Source organism: Anopheles ziemanni, chromosome 2, assembly GCF_943734765.1.
Source record: "Anopheles ziemanni chromosome 2, idAnoZiCoDA_A2_x.2, whole genome shotgun sequence".
Lineage (NCBI taxonomy): Eukaryota > Metazoa > Arthropoda > Insecta > Diptera > Culicidae > Anopheles > Anopheles ziemanni.
In genome coordinates, this window is record NC_080705.1 from 90,747,269 (window position 1) to 90,769,302 (window position 22,034).

A 22,034-nucleotide genomic window follows, 5' to 3' on the forward strand; every position below is an offset into this window, starting at 1 on the left:
AAGGCATCTTTTTTGCTTCATCCCGAACTAGAACTTACGGTAGAACTAGTATCTATTATTAAATTTCTTTGCCTCTTTTGATGAGGAAATTAATGAAAAAACCAAAAGCACCGGTGGTCAAACCGGTGAACAACACGTTCCCAACATGGTTAACCGGAACTGGCGGAATTTTTGCTTACTGAAAAAGGAACAAGAAATGGCCTACTTCATGCGGACCGATTACGCGTGCACTTCCGAGCGCCTTTCCGGAGTTTGGTTGCTTATCGTTATAGCGCCCTGAAGGGTTGAAAGGGTGAGCCCAGTGAACTTGATAAGTGCCTGATAGTATTTTATCGGTATTTTGATCCTACGAATCGAAGGCTTGAACAACATAAGTTGACTTTTATAATTTCGACAGATCTTAGCATTAGCATGATAAAGGAACCAACATGGTTCTACAGACCAGCTTGCATTCAATCATCTGAGAAAAGCCAATATTATACTAGAAAAATATTCCGATATAACCACCAACACCGATGGAGGTCTTAACAGTAAAGACACTGCAATCAGGTCAATTTTCTCCCCTCTAAGTTACAAGCCGGCGGTCCGCAGAATCAATGACATCAAACACCCCCGGTCTACAGGCGCAACCAACTCGTGCTAGGGAGTTTCTTCAAGAGCGATAAAAATGGGAAAATATGATGCTCCCCGACAAGGCCCCCTTCACTTCTTCTGATCTTGGGTCGATCTTTAGCGGCACGTTAAAATGTTGTGCGTCGAGAGCCATGCCCGCTATTCCTGGTCGGTGGGATCTCTTCATCATGGCGGTGAAGGTTTCGTCTGCGTCCCTTTTTCCTGTTCTTCCTCTTGCGCACAAAGGAACACGCTGGGAGTTCCAGATGTGCTGTGGATACCGGAGGTTGCTGGACAAAGTGAGTCTCGGGGGCAAAGGACATTTCGAACTCGGAGGAATCTCTCTCTCTCTATGACGTGTATATTTGGTTCTGCGCCGGGTTGGTGGAAATGTAATGATACTCCGTTTTTCTTTAGCTCAGGGGAACCAAAACGGGGATGGAGTATTGAATTAAATTGTTTACTCACGCTAAGGTGCAACAAAACGGCACAGGGTGTGATGATGGATTTTGGGACGATTAATCATTCAATTGCAGGCGAAACCGGCCGACGGATGGGGACGGCGGATGATGGTCAACGAGGATGTGCTTAATGTGTTTCGATTTTTCATCCGGATTCCTTTCCCAATTTTCAAGAAGAGCCCACAACTACGTGTTGAGGAGATGTTGCACTCCACATTAAAAAGATGAATGTGCAGCACAGTGTGGTTTTAAGTACATAGAAAATAGCAAACCAAAAACCGTACTATCGTCAAAATTATTTTTTATTGGAAACTTGGTTTGCATCAAACACGAAATAATCTTTAATTGGGGACCAAAACGCTTAAAAAATGCCCCAAACGGTAGCTGAATGAATGCGCCAAGAGGTTTAACATGTTTCCAGTCCACCAACTGATAAACAGGCCCACTCTCAAACGTTGACCGGGTGATTTATCGAGCCCGTCACACGCCTCTTCACCGATCACGTGCACAAAATGCGGTAACATAACTCCTCCGAGTCCCGGTTTTAATCTTCTCCCTCTGTCTTTCTCTCTCTCTCTCACGCCCTGCCTTTTTATATTTACTGTTGCGCTTTTGTTTTTCGTTGCAGCAACTTTCAACAACTACTCGGACGATCGCGACGCGTTGTCGCGTGTACCCGATTTAAATGACCGTTTCGAAACGGTGCTGGAAAATGATGTTCATTTTGAAACCCATCCCCTTCTTGGGGGGTTTGCTCAGCGGAAGTGAGCGGAGCAGGGGGGTTGAAGCAACCCCCGGTTCGAGCATGCGATGTCAGAGGCTCGCTGAGCTTCTCAGCAAGCGTCTCAGGTGTCAACAGTAGTTCGACAAGTTTATGCAAATTCTGGCAATTTTTCATAACCTCATATTCTTGCGCGAGGTTGAGGTTGCGGTCACTCGTGCACCTTCCAAAACCCGTTCCCTTGTGCGTGTGGCTCGGTTCTCGGGTGGAAGGTAATGGTCGGGAAGAACGTAAACAATATTTTGGAATCTTTTTTTTTCCCCCCCCGTTCGCGCCGTTGGATTGGATTGTTATTTTTAATTTGACAAATGATTAATTTCCGACACGCCGGCCAAGTGTCGCGCGATGTTGTGAATATAATTAAAAAATAATTTCCATTCCCTGGCGACGCGCCATTGACCCACGCGGACAGGTTTTACCATATCTCGGCAGGGTGCTTTTCTTTTAGTTAGTAAGCATAAAAAAAAGGGTTAGGTCCAGAAGAGAGCAGAAATAAAATTATATCCGCCAGCCGCGTTAATCGGAGATGATCGGCAGCAACTTGTCATCACCTGAGCGAGCTCGATCACTCACTGCACTTCGTCACCCGAAGCAATTTTTCTTTTCCCACGGCTCACCGTTTGACTTAAGTGAAAATTGGGAAGACTGAACATGCCCTTGGATTCCGGTGGACACCTTGGGAAGAGAGGGGAAGAAACACCTTGCGGGTAAATATTTGTGTTTCAAAATTGAACGAAAGCATCCTCCTCATCGCCCTCTGAGTTGTCCGGAAATACCGGGTTGCATTTGTCAAGAGAAGAGGGCCCCTGTTTCGAGTACGGCTCAGCTGGTAAAGCGCTTCTTTGTACGAAGGTAAAGTGGAAAAATACTAAACCATCGAAGCGGATCGGTCCTCTGCCGCCTGACCTGTGAACCTTCCGAACTTTTGCGGGCCATCCTGAAAAAGGCTGGTGTTATTTTTCCTAAACCCTTCAGGTCGGAGCGTTTTACGGATGACCACCGCTACGTCAACACCCATCGATGATGCCTTTTTCATTTCCCTCCGCACGGAATAATTGTATCGATAAATATCACCACTTCCTCGCTGCGACCGGCGTTGAAGTCTTTTGATCGCGGGTCTCCCGAAACTTTTGGAAGCCAAAACTAAAAAGACGTATAGGTTACGTCTCGATCCTTCCCTCTTTGATCGGGCAGCGAGTTTCGGTCACCTGCGGCATCTCATAACACATCACATAAATTCCTCCCGTAGCGGACTGGCTTGTCCACTGGATCAACATTGGGCCGGAGTGTTTTAATGAGTCATGACGCGGCGGAATGCCTCAATCGTGCGGCGGGTTCGAGACCGGCACAAGTACGAAAAAAAAGGAGGAAACATACGGCAATGGTTAGTTTAAGCTGTTATTTTGGGGGCTTAAGCGAGCCTTTCTGTGCTTATTTATATACACCCCTTGGCTGCTTACAATGATAACCTGCGCGATGCAATGAGGAGAGGCTTTTTTCTTCTCTGTCGTCTTCGCCGCAATGTTTTGTTTGTTTTCAGCTTCTTCGGCATGTAACATGCGTAAATTTGGAGGTAAACTGTTTGATGTGTACTCGTTTTTGTCATAGAGTTTTTACTCCAACGGCGTAGTAAAATTGGTGCTTAAAATTTGGATGCTGTTAGCAAAGAACTCGTTTTCAAAAACAGCATTAGAAGCAACAGAATGTTTTGTCTTTAGGAAAAATCATGTTTTCGACCCAAGAATGCAATAAGCAAAGATTAAAATTTACATTGAATTGTTTATATTTGCAAGCACATAAAAATAAAAAAACGTATTTATTTTGATTTCAACTTTGTGTATTGTGTATTTCAACTTATTTGTACCGATTACGGATTAGAAATAGAGCCGTCAGTGTTCAGGTGAGCTATACGACCAGCTGAACTTTTCGCTGTACGTCGTGACCTGTTGGATCAGAATCGTCCGAGTCGCGACCGAAAGACGCCGCACGCCACGATGATCCCTACCAACGCCACCGGGCGCCATATCGAATCGATGATAAGTGAGCCTGGAAAATAGGCTTTTCTATTTTATCTCTGTCCCGCACCTTCAATCGTTCATCCTCTTACCACCCCTGTTTATGCACCGTCGGTTCGAGACCGCTTGTGGTGCGCCAAACTAGGTGCGATTCTGTGCCGTTCCCAGCGCCGACGCACTGGAACACCAAACAAACACTCCGGGAGAGAAATATGAAACCATTCGGGGGGGACCGCACGATGCCTGGAGCTGGACCCTGCATAAGTCTTCTACTCCCGCTAAGCCATGAAAATTCCTCCCACCTCCCTGGAGCACGTCAGGGACGAAATAGCGAAACCGGGAAGCCCTCGGTTTTTCGAAACACTGACAAATTGTTTCCCCAAAATCGGCGACACACGCCGCCCGACGTTGGCCCCACGGGATACCCGAGGCCACGAGTATCCCGCACCATGCTCACGCGGGTTGTGAACAAATTACTCAACGGCCTAGCTACAACACGAGCCCCTCGGGATCGGACGATCCTTTTCGAGCCGGGCTTCCTCTAACAACACGGTTTCGACCCTCCGTTTCAAGTAAAAATATAGAAGGATGCGGGGGGAAGGGGTTACAAACGGGTGAACGAAACGAATCCCAGAGGATCGCGGATGAAGGGCGAAGCACGGCGCACGGACTTCTCGCGCCACGTTTACGATGGTAATTAATTTGATAAATTAATATGTTAATGGTGCCCGAGCAGTACAAATAGGTCCGAACGATTGCCGAGCTCATTTCTCATCGACTTTTCCCGGTCTTCACTTCCCCAACCACTTCTGGGACCCCACCATTTCCCGCAGCATCACCGCCGATCAGTGGAATCAGAATCCAAGTTTTCACGATCGTCACACGGAAATCACGATCACGACCTGTTTTCAGCTTCGCTCTCTTTCTTGCTCTAGCTTACACACGAAGGCGACGCGTAGCACAGCCAGGCTTCCAGTCTGCAGGGCGCTGCGATGCTGCGGGACCGCCAACCAGAACGAAAGCCTTCGATCCCCCACCGGTGCCAAGCGACGAACCCCGCTTGTGACGATCTCCCGCCGGGAAGGTAACGATTTTGGAAGATTTATCGATCGAAAACGGAGCCAAAAAATAGTTTGGCGTCGGGAAACCGGAGACACAGAGGAAGTAAAGGAAGCTCTCCACACGGGTTTCGAACGATTGGATCTAGATCAGAATAGCGCTAGGCGCTCGGAACGATCAACCCCCGGGAAGAGGATCCCTGAAGCGGGGCTGCACCAGTAGTGTCAATTAGCGTACTCGGGTAGAACAATTGTCCACCGTGGAGGAGCCCGTGTGTTTTTCCCACCGTAAAATGGTGCATTTTATTGCGGCGCTTCGACCAATGTCGCCTTTCTAGGCGTTCGGGTCTAGGCCTTGGAGCCGCCGGGAGCTCCTAGGAGTCGCACTAGGATGCGGATTATGATCGGCGCGTTGACTAATTGCTGTTTACTGCCATTTTTTACTACCGACAGCACTTTCGGGTGATTACTACAAAATTCGGGTCGGATCGGTCTCCCCCCCGGGGGAATGGGGATGGCTCGAACAGCCGAATCCATGGGAAATTTTTCCGGGGCCAAGAATGTGGAATGTGGACATCATGATGGACGTGGAAATAAAAAAATTGTTCAGAAAAGAAACTCCAAAACCACTGCGATAGAACAAGAGCCAAAAACGGTTCGTTTTTTGTGGGGAAATAGTTTCCTAGTTCCGTACACTGCCTCGCTTCCTTCCACGGGCTCGATTCGCTTTTCCAACAGGTGCCACCGGTGCCGGCCTCCGGCCATGAGCGATTGATTGACCAACGCCGATAGGGAGATAATTTATTGAACGAAATGTGCGTTCCCCGCTTTAGTTTACGAGGTTTTCCTAACATTTTTCCCAGCGGAGCATTACAACTTGCTCATCTTTGCCTTTTGTGGCTGTGTTGGCCACATTAAAACCTCCTTGTTTATGACGCTGAGAAGGTTGTTTGTTTAATTTTCCGCATGCCGGATGTCGGTACACACCGCCGGGCGTAAAATCGAACGGCCAACGGAGCCGGCGCAGTTCGACAACAGGTGGTTTGACAGGATGCGGACAGCTACGGAACCCGGGGCCGGCATTAGAGACGCGGGCCACTTTAACGCGCCTCGATGAAGATATCGACCGATCTTGATAAAGGTGTTTAATTTTTCTGTTTATTTCGAGCGCAGCAAAGTGAGCAATGAAATCGATCTGCCTGAGAGTTTTCTTTACACAACCATCCTTGATCGAGTATCATAATCGGACAAATTGTTACGATGCTTTTTGTTGCTTTTGATTTTGCAACTAGTGAGTAGAGAAAAAGAATGCGTCTCTATATGATAAGAATTTCTTTAGCGTTATAGAATGAAAAATCGCGCACGCTAAATTTGGAAAAATTTAAATGCTTTTCAGTATATTCTTTTGTATTCATTGTGACGATCATAACTTTAACAAGATGACAAAGAATTTAATAATGTTCTATTAAGTATCCTTAAGCTACTATTCAATCAAACGATATCCAATATACATCAGCGCATATTCCAACTTGTCTTCTTGCGGTGTTTTTAACTCTGATCTTTTCTTGTCCTATCATTCCGCAAATCCCATGACGAAGCCTTCGGTTGAAAAATGCACACGTTTGGCGTGAAACTGAAACCGATTGCCTACGAGCGGCCATTAACCACCACCATTAGCACCTTTTCTTCCCGCGTCGGAGGGTCGCGCCGAAAACGAATACATCCACCATTAATCCAACCCGCGCTTGGAAGGCAGGTTTGCGCAAACCGAATGGAATTGGATTTTTGCCGGCCGAAGCACCCGGCGGGTTTCGTTGAAGTGCGCTGTGTTTTTCACTTCCCTGCGCATTGCATCAACACCCGTGTCCGTCCCGTGTGGGATGATGTTGGCTGGCTGGCTGGTAGGTGTGACCCGGGCGGGTTACGTGGTGAAATATGAATTCATTTTTCAGCGAAATGGAAGTGGGAAAAATGTATTTACATTCAGATGCAGCCAAAGGTGTCTACCGCCCGTCGCACGGCGGCTCGTTACCGCACGTTTGTTTCCTTTGCGTGGTCGCATATTTCGCGCGATCGCAACCAATCCAGAAGCCAATCGATTCGATTACCGATCGATTTCATCCCACCTTTCCCCCCCCCCCCCCCCCCCCCTCCCTTGAGTTGTGCAATGTTCTGCAGTTTAACAGGGTAGCAAAAAAAGAAGGGAATGAGAAAAAAGGATCCTCCAAATGCAAACCATCTCGGTTGGGTATCGAGCACGAATGGCGATCGGGCAAAAACAGTATCCCGCCGTTTTCGAATCATCGTTACACATCGCTCATCGCTCACCGGACGGAAGCCACCACACCTCGATTGCAACTGCAACACCGATGCAGCACCGATGCAGAAGCAACCCTCCGGGTGGGGTAGGACCCATACCGGGTTTGTGTTAATAATAAAATAAATTTTAGCACATTGCAAATTATCATTTGACAGCTCGGTTACCGGTTGGCCGGCGTGGTCGAGTAAGGTGAGAGGTGCGAGAGGTAGGGCTTGAAGGCTGACTTTGGAAAAATCCGATCCGCAAAGGTGCGCGATTTATGGGATTCAATTTTGACCCCGGCGAGGCCGGACAGATCTTGCTGAGTGTCATTGCTTGCTTTTCTATTTCCTTTTCATGGTCTTGGGCACACCAAGCGCTATTTTCCATCAATTTCCACCACTTCAACAACGAGCTGTAGTCCCTACTTCCAAGCGTGATCGTAGAGAAGTGGGCAAGCAAAGCGCAAAACCAACCATCATTTGAAAACGTCGTTTGACGTTTGATGAGGTCCAACCGTTTGCGACGAAGGGCGAGACATTGGTTTGCCTCCCATCCCCTTTCGAATATACTCGTGGACGACTATTAATTTCCGCACAATTGCTCGACTCAAATCGATTACAAATTTATTTACACGCACCACGGGCGTCCACCGCGGGTGCGGCTTCACTCGACTGGAGATTAATAGCGAAAGAACCAGGAAGACCGAGGGCTGCATGCCATTCCCCCCCATGGTCCGGGGTGGGGGGAGCGAACTGATCGATTTGACCCACCCTGCAGCAATAGGGGCTTTCGGTGTGGGACCTTCCCCCCTCCACACCCCCACCAAGCCCAGTGATCGACCCCTTCCGACGCGCAATGGGGGAGATAGTTGCACCCAGCGGAGTGACGACGATCGACGACCCGGGCGTCCATTTGGCGTCTAGGGGAGGATCAGGGCTTAGCGACCCGTCTGCCAAAACACCGATTGGAGGCTTATTGATTGACCAGTGCAGACGTTTACCTCCAGCGTGAGGCAGGCAGTAGAAAACACTTGACTTCATCCTTTCTGCCCGAAACGGGAATCGTATTGAAACCTACACTTTTCTTCGCTGGTTGGCCGAGCGTAGGCTCTAGAGAATGCACCCCTAGCGCCACCACATGCTGGCACGCTGAGAAGCGATTGTCTACAGACTCTTTTCATGTCTGTTGTCTAGTTTTCTGGTTGAAGAATTTGAATAAACGTTGATGGAATAGCTCGAAGGTGGTATTTGCTTTGGTAATGGATCGTTAATGGGAGATATTGAAATTAATGAAAATCGAGCTCAATCGAGTCAAACAATTGTTGAAACTACTACTTGGAATATTTGAAACAAAATATCACAAACGAAACAAACCTACCGAAAAACAAATTAAGCTCTATCATAAAGGGAAAAATATAACTTTTTTCACAATTCTGATCGAGATTATAATGATGGCTTGAAGCTAAACTTTGAACGAACACGTTCACTTGAGTTAAAAGAACCAACGTACCATAAATGTCACAACATATCAACCGAAACTGTTGAAGGGCTCCCCTTCGAGCGAATCAACGGTTGGCACACGTTACATTCAGCGATCGAAATGGCTCCCACAAGAAAAGGATAACAAAGAAGCAAACTCCCTCTTTTACAACGTAAATTCCGTCAGACTCCACCGAGTGGTCGACGTGACTGACAGGACTCGTAAAATGTAATCAGCAAACCGAGAGCGGACGAATGCGCGCGCGATCCGAATTGAAACAAACGTTCGGTTGGATTGTTAAGCAAAGTAAATAAAACCACACACACACACAAACACACATGAGTGGAGAGGAAAGTGCCTGTAACGGGGTGGTCAGCGCGTTTTCGATAATAATTTCTTAATTGAGAAATAGTTTTTATTTCATTTTTCCCCGTTTTGCAGCTCCGAGCGTGGTGGGGTCTTGAAGAAAACGGCGCCCATGCTCGTAGGTTTGGGCTTTGTGGGTTTATTAGAACAATAAAATTTCATCAGGCCGTACTCGTGCCTAGCCTTTATGTGCAGGGAAACCCCGAAGGGAAAAAAAAGGGAAAACACACATTCACTGAAATGGATAAGCGATCAGCGAGCAAAAATTGAAATGTTGGACAAAGTTGATGGTTTGTCGCGTTTTTCGTTCGACGATTGCCATCTGTCTCGGTAACGACCACGGCCTCTGGTGGGTTGAGAAGCTAGTGGCGGACAACGGTTGATTTATGAGACAGCCCATCGATAGGCACCTATCAACAATCAACAGCTTTGCCCAGGGTGGAAAGTACCTGTCGGTTCGGCAACGCCTTGTGATGTTAGTGCAAACATTGCAACAATCTTCAACAAATAGCGTCCAATGACGATAATTTAAACTTGGGTTAAAAACTACAAGACTCGGTTATAGTTTAAAACAAATTCAACTTTTCCGACGAATGTTACCCTTGGAAAAACAGCTTGATGCTTGAGCTTGAGCAAAATGATGAATACATGTAGATTGCGATGGAAATTTCTTCCTTATTTTTCCTGCCACATTAAAGGTTTCCGCAAGTACTACGTAAGCAAAAGCATCCTTTTTAAAACCCGCCATTCGATGCTGCCGTGGGGTAGTGCTAGAAGAGTGGCTTATGTGAGTGAATTTGTTTCGCCTCTCTCACTCTTTCTCACCCTTATGAGAGGCGGAGTCAGCGCACCGTCATTCGCCATCTCTTTTTCTCCGTTCGGTAGTGGTTCTTTTCTCGCACACCGCGTAAGGCTCTCAGCCAATCGGAAGCTTTTCGTAACGTGGGTGCTTATTTAACAGAGTTTTCCCTGAGTTCCTGAGTGATGAGGAATTCAATGAACAAAATTGCCGGTAAAAAGGGAATAAAATCTCAGTTTTGGAAAAACAAACAAAGTGCAACAGCCCCAAAAGAAAATTTACGGGTTATTTATGATTAATAAAACCACTCAAAATAAAAACAAATACGAATAACAAATTAATCTTATAAGATTAGTAAACTACTTTAAATGATGTACATTATAGCTTGAGTATTTTACGGATTATAAACATGCCAAAAGAAAATGCATCATTTCTAGACCTTTATATACTAATGGAAAATTGTAACCGTTAAAAGCGACAAAACGCGCGCTAAAACAGCTGATCGGTTTGTTTTGCAGCACACACGAGCATCTCGAACGACGTGCATGCATACAGACGACACATTAAGATGGATACATTCAAGTCCCACGAGTAACGGACGAACGAATGAAACGGCGAGAAGAAAAACAACCTTCCAAACCGCTCGAAGGCCGTCAATGTTTAAACTGGTATATAAAGCGAGAAAGAGAAGCGCACAGCGCACAAAGAGAAAGGTGCTGGCAACGGGTCGAGAAGATGCTGGGCAGAAAGACGGAAGGACGAATGTAAAAATAGCGCCAAGAAGCTGGACGGATCGCGAGATTCCAGTCCCGAGCGAATAACGGTCGCGATTAGACGTGCGCATATTTCCCACGGCGCGGTTTCGTTGTGGTGGTGGTACGAGAGTGTGCGCCCTTTTTCTCGATAATCGAAAATCGATCGCGATCGTGTTGTGCGTTATATCCGCTACTACTGTTACCTGCGCCGTCGTGGGGTTGCTTTCTAGGATCTGCTATGCGTGATCGACGAAAGAAATTGAGTTTGACAGTCTAAGAAACGACAATATTTTGATCATTGCTTGTTTCCTTCATCCAGATCAAAGTTGTTAAATAAAAAAAATAATAAAAATATGGAAAACAAAAGTTGAGAAGAAATATCTGACACCGTTAAGTTGATAAATTGTTCAGTTAAATTAAATTAAATCTTTCGGTTGTAAAACTTCATAGTATAACTGGTTGTTTTTTACCTTGGTAACTCAATGACCTTTAAATATTAAGTGATTCAAGTACCACGTGACCAGGAAAGCGGTAAAGATTAGATGCTCGTTGAAACTCCTGATGTTTTATGGTGAGAAATGTATAAAGCACACGACTACGTTTCTTCAAGCGAGTGCACAAAAGATAGCAGCATGACGAGTCCATCGTGCAACGGTTCCCGGAGGTTGTAATTGTTACTAAACTCGGGAAAACCAAAGCCAACGATAATAAAGTCTATCGGTGTATATAATGAAGGTAAGTTGCTTTTTTCGACCCAATTCATTCCGAACTTGAACTTGAATCACATGAATCTGAGAAAACGAAAGAGTCGATTTGCCGTCGGCATTTTATTTTCATAACTATATAATATTTTGCAGAGCTTTAACGTAAAAATGCTTTTTCGTACTTTAATACTAGTATTTCGATATCAACATTAAACTGCACTTGGAATCGAGATTTACAAAATCAATTAACTGAAATTCGAGTAGAAAGCTATAATCGGTCGAATCATAATTAGCCAGGATTTCAAAAAGCAAATCTGGTACTTTTCCATTATCCTTGAATGAAAAATTCTCCTTGTGTACCATCATACCATTTCGATATCTGTAAGCGGCCCATTAAACTTGCATTTATCTTCTTGTGCGTCGATGAGCAGGACTCGTTTTTTTTTGTTATACCTTTCGTTCCCCAATGTTGTACGAATCCTTGCGGGATTAAAATAAAATCCCGATCGTCGGTGCACGCGTGCACACTTGTTCGCGAGACGAACCGGTTTGAGATTGATAAATAAAGTATAAATTACCGTTCGGGTGCATACCCGTACCCGCCAGCACGAACAGGATTCCGGTCGAGTGGGAAAGAGGGACGTCGTGTGGACGAAGAAATTAATCGTTTTAGTTTTTTTCATTTCCGCCATCGGCGATTGAAACCGAATCGATTTTTGATATCGGACATCCTCCGGCCACAGTTTGTCCGTACTGATCGACCAAATCGAGAAAGGGTAACGAGAGATTAATAACCCTCCTGAAAGGCTAGCAAAGATGGAGGGCAAGCAGCAGAGAGCTAAACATCAGAAAAATGGCCAGCAAGGACTAGTGGCCGGTGGGAAGCTGGGTGTCTCCCGCGGCGAGCGTCAAATTCCCACCTGGGCCAGGGTGTCGTCATCTCGGCAAAGGTTTTGGTGCGACAAAAAATGATGGTGGCACTCAGCCACCCTTGCACGATTTATGTATTTTCTCTCCCGGACTCTTAGGCGGCAAGCGCGAGGCCTTTCTGTTGGGTTGGAATTTTGGCAACTCTTTTCCGCCCGAATCCGTCCCCGAATGCCATAATGCAAATTTATGGCGACCGCACGGTGCCGGGTGTTGAATTAGAAAAATCACCCAGCGGTGCGCGTTTTTGGGGTCGAATCCATTGCATCCTCTCTTTAATCGGTCGGATGGATGCTAAGCTAAATCCTTTTCGGACCACTGTCCCAAGAAAGACGGAAAGGAAAGACGAAACGTAAAGGAAGCCAGCTGGAATTCACGAACCTGCGACCCTGTTCACGCGCAAGGCGCAAAGGACACACAAAAGGTGGACCTTTTCGTTCGCAAAATGCACAATTTAACCCCATCATTAGTCATGCGGCGCGACGGCAAATTCTTCCCCTGTGTTTGCGTATGTATATGTGAAGTCGGCTGTGCCCCTTTCGGCAGAGGAAGGACATTCTTCTGCAAATCTTGTTAAGTTGTTTTGAATGGAGTGAAAATTGTTTATGTGCCATTTTAAAGCGTCCCAGTGGGTGTTAACTCTGGCAAGGTTAACTCTTGTTTTTTTTAAACCTGACTTTTAAATAATGAAAGATGCTCTTTTCTTTTGCAATGTTTCATTTTTTGTACAAATCAACCTAAAATTCGATATTTTAACTCCACAATTTTGTTTAGACTTAATGTAAACGAGGCTTCGAATTTGTGTTGTTGAAATTCGCAGATAAAATAGATATAATATAATATGTATTCCGGATTTAATTTGCAACATCTGAGCTTAGTTTGATCAGAATAGTAACTAGGGGGATTCAGCAATCAAACGAGGTTTGCAGAAGAAACTTGAAATTATTGTCTATTCAATCGAAATAATCCACTTACCAAGGGTAACGTGAATGGACATCTTTTCATCGTAATCACTACATTTTAAAGGATATTCTTCTCCTTCAACAAGTCTCGTTTCCAAACGAATCCTCCAGATGCTCCAAGGGTTGAGAAGCGAGCGTCTGGCGACGTCTTGCACACATCAGCATGTTCAACGCGCCATTGATCTTGACCGCACATTCAAAATAAAAAGCAAACCATTCCAAAGTAACGAAGGCCACCAACGGCGAGTAAAGTTGAAGCTACCTTCAACCACGTTTCACACAGGTGACATTTGGAGAGCCTATGGTGCCTCCTTTAATTTTCTCTGAAGGAAAAGGAATTACCTGGGATGTGGAAAAACCCTTTTAAAGTATGCCGGAACTATCGACCGCGTCGTGGTGTGTAGACGCACCACCACACCAAGCTGTGGCCTTCACGCGCGGGCTAAGTGGAGAAGCTTAACGCGAAGATAAATGTGTGATTTGTGTCATTGCGTGTGATAAATATTGTCCACGTAAATGCGTAACGCGCGCCCAATCCGCACAAGGCTCGGCATGATTTACGGCACACCCGATTGGAAAAATCGCCCACCGTTCCCTTTTACCTCCCCCACCGGACAGGAAAAATCGAATAAACCATCCCTGCTGCCAAATGAGCGTCATAAGCCGTCGAAAAGAATTAATCAAACACTCTCCGCCGCAGCCTCTCGAGCCTGAACCAAATCCGCCCGTAAATCAACCATTGCGATCGATAAAACCAAATTTACGAGCGCTATGGATCTGGATCATGATCGTGCGTTTCGTTTCTTCCCCCACATTGTTGTGCTCCAAGGATGAAGTATTCCGAATTGGGCTGCGAAAGATCGAAATTAATCGGAGGAGACCATGAAACTGTCCAGAAAATTTTCTCTCGCCGAGGCAAGGATACTTTAACAACATTTTGGCGCTTCTATTAACCTCGGGGAAGGAGAACACTTTTGGTCAACCACCGAAAACCAAAAAGCAGAGCGCTCGCGCCGAAGATCAATTCATAAATTTACATAAACGACAAATAAACGCCGGTTATTAAGGTCCACTGGTTTGTACGGCAAGGTAAGCTTAGCATAGAAAAAAGGAGAGAGAACCCATTCCATCCCTTTGCTTACAGTTAGTTAGCTTGGAAGGCGAGGAAGAAAAGATCAGGTGTATTTCTTTCGCTTTTCCCTCGAGACTCCAACCTAAACCGACCTTTTTCCTGTCAACTTCATCCAGCTTCATCCGCCCAACCGTCATCGAATCCATCGTGGGCTCGAAGGAATTAAATCTCGACGATCCCGGTCGGCAAGTGGACAAGAGAAAAAAAAAGTGTGTCATAAAAATATTAAAATATTACACATTTCGACTGCAATTAATGCTCGGGATAGGGAGGCCCACCGCAGGGACCCGCCGAAAGGGGGTCGACTTTTCAATCTCCCCATCGGCTCCCACGGCGACATCGGATTTGGACACGACGCCCGAAAGGATCTCCCGTTGGGTTTAAATTGTGCCTACGAATGGGCCTCGGTACGGCCGTGTGGATCTCGAGCTTTTCGGGACGGAAAAACAATAGGGCCGATCGATAAAATCATTTAACACGATCAACACTGGGCGTGCTGACGTTTTGTGTACCCGGTGCCGCCGATTCTGTTTCGGTCGATTTATTCCCAGTTAAAGGCATGTCCGTTTCGGGAAAATTACACATTTATATTCTACTTTATTGTCAAACCGACGTGAAACCGCAGACGTGAGCTTGTGAATATTCTATTCGACGCTGGAGAGCTTGCGACATCTTAATGTACGACGTTCCGGTCGTCCGTGTGTCTATTATCAGTTTTAATGTCTTCATCTGTTTGCTGAAATATGTTTCGTTTGAGGCAAATCAAAATAAATTAAAAATGATGTTTCGACTTTGTACGGAACATAATAACCGTTGCCCAATTCATAAGATTGGCATTTCAAATTCGTGATGGCGTGACAACAAAATAAAATCTAGAAAATGATATTTCTATCACACAAGAAAACGATTTGAATGAATAACACAATGTACGTTTTCGGATCGTAACATTCGAACAAATCAAAAGAAGAAAATGCTAACATTATTTTGCATAAAGAAATCCATTGGTTCCTTTGATCGTTCCAATGTTTGCTCTTCTTGCAACAAAAGCATGCATCGTTTCCTTAACTCAATACTAAACTCAATTTTCTCAAACAAAAGGGGTGAAGACAAGCAACGAACGTATCCAAAACCCGCTGCGTGTGTTCCGTATCTGATGGACGGGTACCTTCGCACCGGCTCTATGCTTCGTGCTGTAGCACACGTGATTTCCTCTTATCATCGGCATGTTTCCGATATGAGATGCTGTTACGCTTCGACAACATGCCCCGCCCGGCCACCCTCGGCTTCCATCTGGTAAGGAGCTAAACCGAGGGGGGGTTTCCTCGTTGGCGTCCGTTTACATTCCGCTGCGTGGAACTGGGGTAGTTGTTTGGTGGTCGGCGTTCATCCTTTCCCACCCTTTCAGCATGCGCTGCGCGCTGATTGATGATCGTCGGTGGTGTTTCGTGGGAGCCAGGTAAATAAACCACCCGGACCCCGTGCGCGTTCAACGTCAAACCTTTCACTTGGAAGGAAGGAAGGAAAAAAAAGGGGGAACCGAACGCTTAACGCTCGTGCACGACAGATGCGCGATGTTATGCGGGTTTTCCATCTGTTTGGAGTGGTGTTTTCATTCCTCGCAGCTTTTCCTGCCGCCCAAAATGCCAATCCAGTGATGATACCTGAAATCGGGCGGTTCCGATAAAGATCCGCCGAAAGGTACCTCCAAGTGGCTGAAGTGGAAGCTTTTTTCCGGGGATGAATGGGGATGCGTAGAGGGAGCGGAAAATATGTTGTAAGAAATTGTTGGTACGTGTCCGCTCGACGGTAGGCTCGTGCTGCTTCGTGAGACTTTGGAATACCTCCTTCCCGAGCGTAACTGGTTTAGAATGTGATCGAGAGGGTGTTAGAAATGTGATGAATCACCAAAATGGTGTCTAGTGTTTGGGTTGGCAAACATTTTCACGCCAAAAATAATATTGTCATGTTTGACCGTCACGTCTATAGGACGATCATGTGCAGATTTCGGCTAGGAAGGAAGCAAAATTGACTCTTTTATATTTACTACACGCCCAGGGTCGTGTTTTGTGGATCATAAAACCGGGCGTTTTCCAAGAGCCTTAAAATGTTCAGAATAAATCCTCCCCCCCATTGGAAGTTCTGTTCCGTTGGTCTTCACCATGGCTTCTGGTCTTAGGTGTTGGGAAGCAAGAAGTGAGCATGTCAAGATGGCCCGTAGGAAGTTAAGCCTCAAACTGGGCAGCCAACAGGGAAGAGGGCAAAGCCTTCCAACGGTGCGTGTCCGGCGATCGTAAAAGTTTTCGACCCAACACCACAACGCGCCGGATATCGCCATAAAGTAGCTGGCTTTATGTGTCGGCACTTCCTTCGGGCTGGCTTTCGCCCGGAAATAGATCGTTCATCATTAGTCCACACTCGCATTATGACATTAAAAGGCGCTCCTTCGACTGGACACACAGAGCCGTGCAACCTGACCACTTGGTGGTGGCGTTAGAAGTGGAATGAATTACGTACCGTTTACATTACGCACCAGGCTCCACAAAAGTGTCCGTCAGCAGGTTTTATGGCAATTTCCTACCGTCCAGCAGCGAATACTCAAGAAGGTTCTAAATATGGATTTACCTTGGGGTCATTTTTGGTGCTTGCAGCTAGACGCCATATTGTCAAATATTTCCTGCGGACGCTCGTTCGCCGTGACCCAAAACACGCCACTCGTGACTCAAACGTACAAGGAAGTTTCCCGGGCCATGGTCTCGCGTTAGATGCTGGTACGGGTTTTCCCATGCTAATCGGACGAGCCACTCTTTCACACGCTTCTTCAATGCTGGTGAATAATGATGGGAAAACGGAAAGATCTATTTGTTTTTTTATTAAAAGGGAAAAAGTATAAGATTTTGAAGCAGCTTGCTTAGTGAAGTTGTACGTCTAGAGTATAGGGAATTTAGAATGATAAAACATTTCATGTGTAGACTGAACTTCCCATGTATTTTTATTAGGGGTTCCAGTTATCGAGAAGTAGTTTTCAATACAAAAATCGAGTTGGAGAACTAAATCTTTAGCAGAATTTTTAATCTTCCGAGAGGATAAAGGAGGAAGAACACGAACGACGCAGCCAAGCACATGGAAAACATATTAAATTAGCATAAAAAATCGTTCGATATTATTTTTATTGTCATCGACCGACCAACTGGCCAAAGCTGCAGGGAACGGATCTCCGAAAGCAGCTTCCACCCCCACCGTCGCCCCTTCCCTTCATCTTCGTAGCTTCCGTGAACGATCGTGAAGAATGTCGTAGCAACGGGTCAAACCAGCGAGCACTAGTAGAACGATGAAAGAAGAAGCATATTCACAAAAAAAGCTTCGAAAACCTACCGTCAACCTTCCCGAAAAGAAAGAACTGACGGCCCGTTCGAAGTGTCTTAGGCCCCCGATGCGACACAAAACCCGCTGTCCGCGGTGGGTGAAAAATGATCGTACTTTAGCCATGTCGTACTTCTGGTGTTTACCGACCGATACCGTCTCGTTGCCGGTGCCGGGCGGCCTTCGATGGCTTTGATGACAGGAAGAAGTGCTCAAACTGCAAGCGGCCGAAAGGGGTTCCTGAGCCGACCCGACCGACGTAAGACAGGTTGAGTCCATCGCCGAACCGTGGCGGTCGAAGATGAAAGCAGCCAAGCAGTTGTAATAATCGACCAAAAGTCAATCTTGGCTCATAAAATAAAACATATTTATGCAGATAAGATTATCTTGGCTGTACGCACAAAGGAAGGAGTAGAATACAAAAAACAAAACTCGAAAAAAAAACCAACGTAGAGTGAGGGAAACAAAGCGATGGGATAAAAAGATGCAGCCGCAACACGATACGCGACCAATAATGCCCGAAAACGAAAATGGGGGGACTTAACGGAACGGACTTCTCGCACTCGGCCGAGCTTTTTTCTTTGACGTGTCGAGGATCATTTGTACAATTTATCTGCCTGCGCCTCCCCCACCCTTCGTCTAGCCCAGCCCGCCATGGGGCGCTCCCGTGGAAGCACCCTGCCGTGGATCATGGTTCGAGAAAGTGATATCTAAATTGTTTGCTCACGATGCTCGAGGATGTTCACATGTTGGACACGAGATTTCCGTTTTTCGGTTTTCGATTTGATTCACCCGGTTTTATCACGCACAGAGTGTGGAGAGAATGAAGTCGGTGTTGTTGGAGCGTGGCGGGAGAAGCAGTGGAAAGATACGATCGTATCACTAGTGCGACACGCGAGTGTTGAAAGGTTGCTGAAGATTGTTTTGGAAAATGTTTGCACTTTGACAGCAGATCTGACGGACGATAGTTGATGATTTGTGAATCGTTGGTATTTGGTTTGTTTGGATTGTCCTGTTATAGGTTAAAAGAGCGATACTTTTAATAAGATTAAATAATAAATATAATAACAAAATGTATAAATAACAAATTTTATACATTTTGGCGAATTCGAAATTAACAATATTTCAAATAAGTTGTATAAGTAACATAAATTGTATAAGTAGCATTAAACATATTTTGCACTCTCTGGGTCAATCAGTTTTATATTTACACAATCTGGAGCAATACGTAACAAGTGTGGGTAATTAAAGACCACTTTCCGCTCCGGGTCGGCTCTTTCAGTTGATAAGAGCTTCCCGAAACTGATTACATCGCCAACAACACTAGAAGGGTAGTTCTAGCAGCGGTGCTATGAATTGTTGCTGACCCGGACAAATTTGTACAACTGTGCCAAAACGTGGGCTGGGCTGAAGAGCCCGTTTTGTGGCGCGTGTGTGTTTGAAACAGGCGGGTTTATTTTTAGCTGGCGCGACGCTCCGCACTGTGTGGGACGGTACCGAGACGTTCCGTTTGGCTTCGATGGTTTGTGCTCGGCGGACAGTTTCTCGTTTTTTCTCTACCGACACTGCAGGCAAACGCAACGACACGCAGGAAACGCGCTGAGATTGTGTCATTTTTGTGCTATGACCGCTACATGGGTAGATACAAGGGGATATAGCTCAGTGGTAGAGCATTCGACTGCAGATCGAGAGGTCCCCGGTTCAAACCCGGGTGTCCCCTCAACAGAAAATGATGAAAATTCACTTGCTCACTGGGCAAAAGGGGTTTCATCATACTTTTTTAACTAGTAAGAACATCCTCTTATTAGTCCTTCCGAAATACTAATGTCGTAGGTTCATATACATTTTAAAAATACTAGCAAAAAGATTTTTATAAGTACATGTATAATAGAATCTCTTTCTAATATCAGAAACGATCTCACAAGAGCTATTTCTATAATTTTGGTACCACATTCTCGAGAAGTCTCTAGGAATGCTGGTTTTTTTTCAGTTCAACGACCAAACATACCCCGAAACCCTGTGGCACAACGCGCTGCCACCCGTATCGATTCAGCCCGATCTTGGCCAATTCCTCGAAAACGCTACCCAATCGATCGTGATCGCACTTGGTCAGTGGTAAAAAAACGACCCGATCAGGTCAGAAGTTCCGTTCGCTATTCCTTCCCCGTTTTTTTAAAAGATATTTCTAGTTCGATTTCTACGAATAGACACTACTATTGCTACTGCGTCCTCTCGGACGGTTGGCTTTGGTGGCTGCTCCCTTACGACTGCTTTATGATACCCCACGAGCGCTTCTGTTCGCGATCATTTGTTTCTAATGGAGGTTTTCTTTCGCCAGGCAGCATCTTCCTGTTGTGCCGGACACTCTTACTCGTTGGGGTTTCGAGTGCAAGTCCACTCATCCATCGTCAGCTAGATGATGGCGTTTTTCTTATTTTGCGAGCTCGTTCGTTATCTGCCACCAAGAATCGTGTCTTTCGGTGCGCCCGGTAGGGTCGAAGATCGTCCCGGTTCGATGCGAAGAAGACGAGACATTAATTAAGTGATTTGTTTCAATGGCCTTTTGTACCGCGTGGCCTTTCCGGGGGCCGTCGCGTTCGAGTGTGGAGGTCCTCCCGAGCATCCGAAAGTGATGGTCGTGATTTCACGGCTCCATTCTTTTTCTCCAGACGCCTTATAGAGACGCAACCGGGTCGGGTTTGTAACTACAACGCCCTGAGTACTTGATGCTATTCTCGCGCTTCAAATCCTTTTGGCTAGCTCCCAATCCAACGTAAAAAGACAGGGCCCCAGCTCCATCTAACCTTCGTCCGCTTCCCCTTTGGCTAATGATGATCGTTTTTCAATCGATCTCTTAAGACCTTACAATGTACCGCCTTTCGTCGAGCAGTTGCCTTCCAGGTGCGATTAGTTCCGGAAGCTTTTCACCAGCCACGATCAAGACGTAGGACATTGGTGCACCTCGCCTCATTGATACTTTCTTCATTATTCGAGGCACATTTCCACGAGGCAGCAATAACACGCCGAAGGAAACCCTACGAAGAACCATTCCAGGGTGGACGCGGTGGAGCGCGTCAAGTGAAAGATCATCAAGTCTACAACTGCCAGTTGGGGCGTCGCGAACTACCGTGGAGCAATTTTGTTTGATTATGATTATTATTTTATTAAACCCGTTCAACCCGGTCAACGGAACGAATGCGCCGACCATACAGGATAGAGACATCAGCCTAACCTAGGGCTTCCGGAACGCCGACGTGTCAAAAGCCGCAACCGGTGCGATGCTCCGGTAGGTTACAATTACAAATTGTCGACGGTTCCGTCTCCTGCGCAGGCTGTGGGAAATATCCGCACTGCTCGGTACAATCTTTCGGCTGGGGTTGCGAACTGGCGGAACTTGGAAGCTGCCAGCCACAAGAGTTAACGCGCAGGAAAGCAGACATTAGAGACCGGGAACGTGAGCTCTCCGGAATGATCGATCATCCGTCAGGCGTACGTCGTTCGAGGAGTGTCCCCTGACATGCCCGGATCGGGCTGAAAAGCCAGATCGATCGATTTTGAACAGCGAGTGCGGCTTTTGGAGAGCAAAAACCCGGGTGACTTCAAGACGAAACAAAAATCAGACCAAATAAAATCAGCCCAGAAATGGTAGCACGGTAGCGGAAGATTATGTCAATCCGGCGTGCTGCTGCTTTCTCGCTGTCAGATCGTCCGGTTTGATTTGCAAAATATTGGCAACTGGTGTGCGATGTCCTGGAGTTTGAAACTGCGTGTTGTAGAGGTACGAAGGATCTCCTAAGGGGCCGGGCAGTAGCTCACGCTCGAATCGTATATAAGGATCGCAAACGGGAGAAATCGGAGTGTGTAAGCTGGTCGTATCCGAATGGTGTACAAATGGTCGTACCCTTCAAGACGTACCATTGATGGAGACGATAATCGATTCCAAAACTGGGCAACGATTCGTTACACTTCAGTCGCCCTCCGTTTCGAACCGAACGTGTTCACTCTTTGATCTCCGCTAATCGGTTATGGATGGAATATGATGTATTTTTTTTTTACTTCTTTCTCAAGTACGACTGAAAACCTTCCATGCTCCCGTAACACCTTTTCATAAACATTTTCTTTTCCGACACACAGGCCAGAGTGAACCACTGTGGAGATATGTTTTTTTTTTTTTTTGTATAATGCCTGCCGAAAAACACCCGATTTTCAAATCTGTATCTGTTTCTCTTTTTCGTTTCGTCGTTTTTTGTGGCTTCTTTGCCCTAATCGATCGTCGTGCCCGATGATCAGTCGATGGCCACCGTCTTAACCTTCGCGCGGG

At 46.1% G+C, this 22,034-nt stretch overlaps 1 non-coding gene across 1 annotated transcript; it reads left to right on the forward strand.

Annotated features, from left to right (window-relative positions):
* Positions 1-19,361: 19,361 nt before the first annotated feature.
* On the forward strand, positions 19,362-19,433 carry Trnac-gca (transfer RNA cysteine (anticodon GCA)). Its single transcript has one exon. It is a non-coding gene; the product is annotated as a tRNA-Cys (tRNA).
* The last annotated feature ends 2,601 nt before the right edge of the window (positions 19,434-22,034 follow it).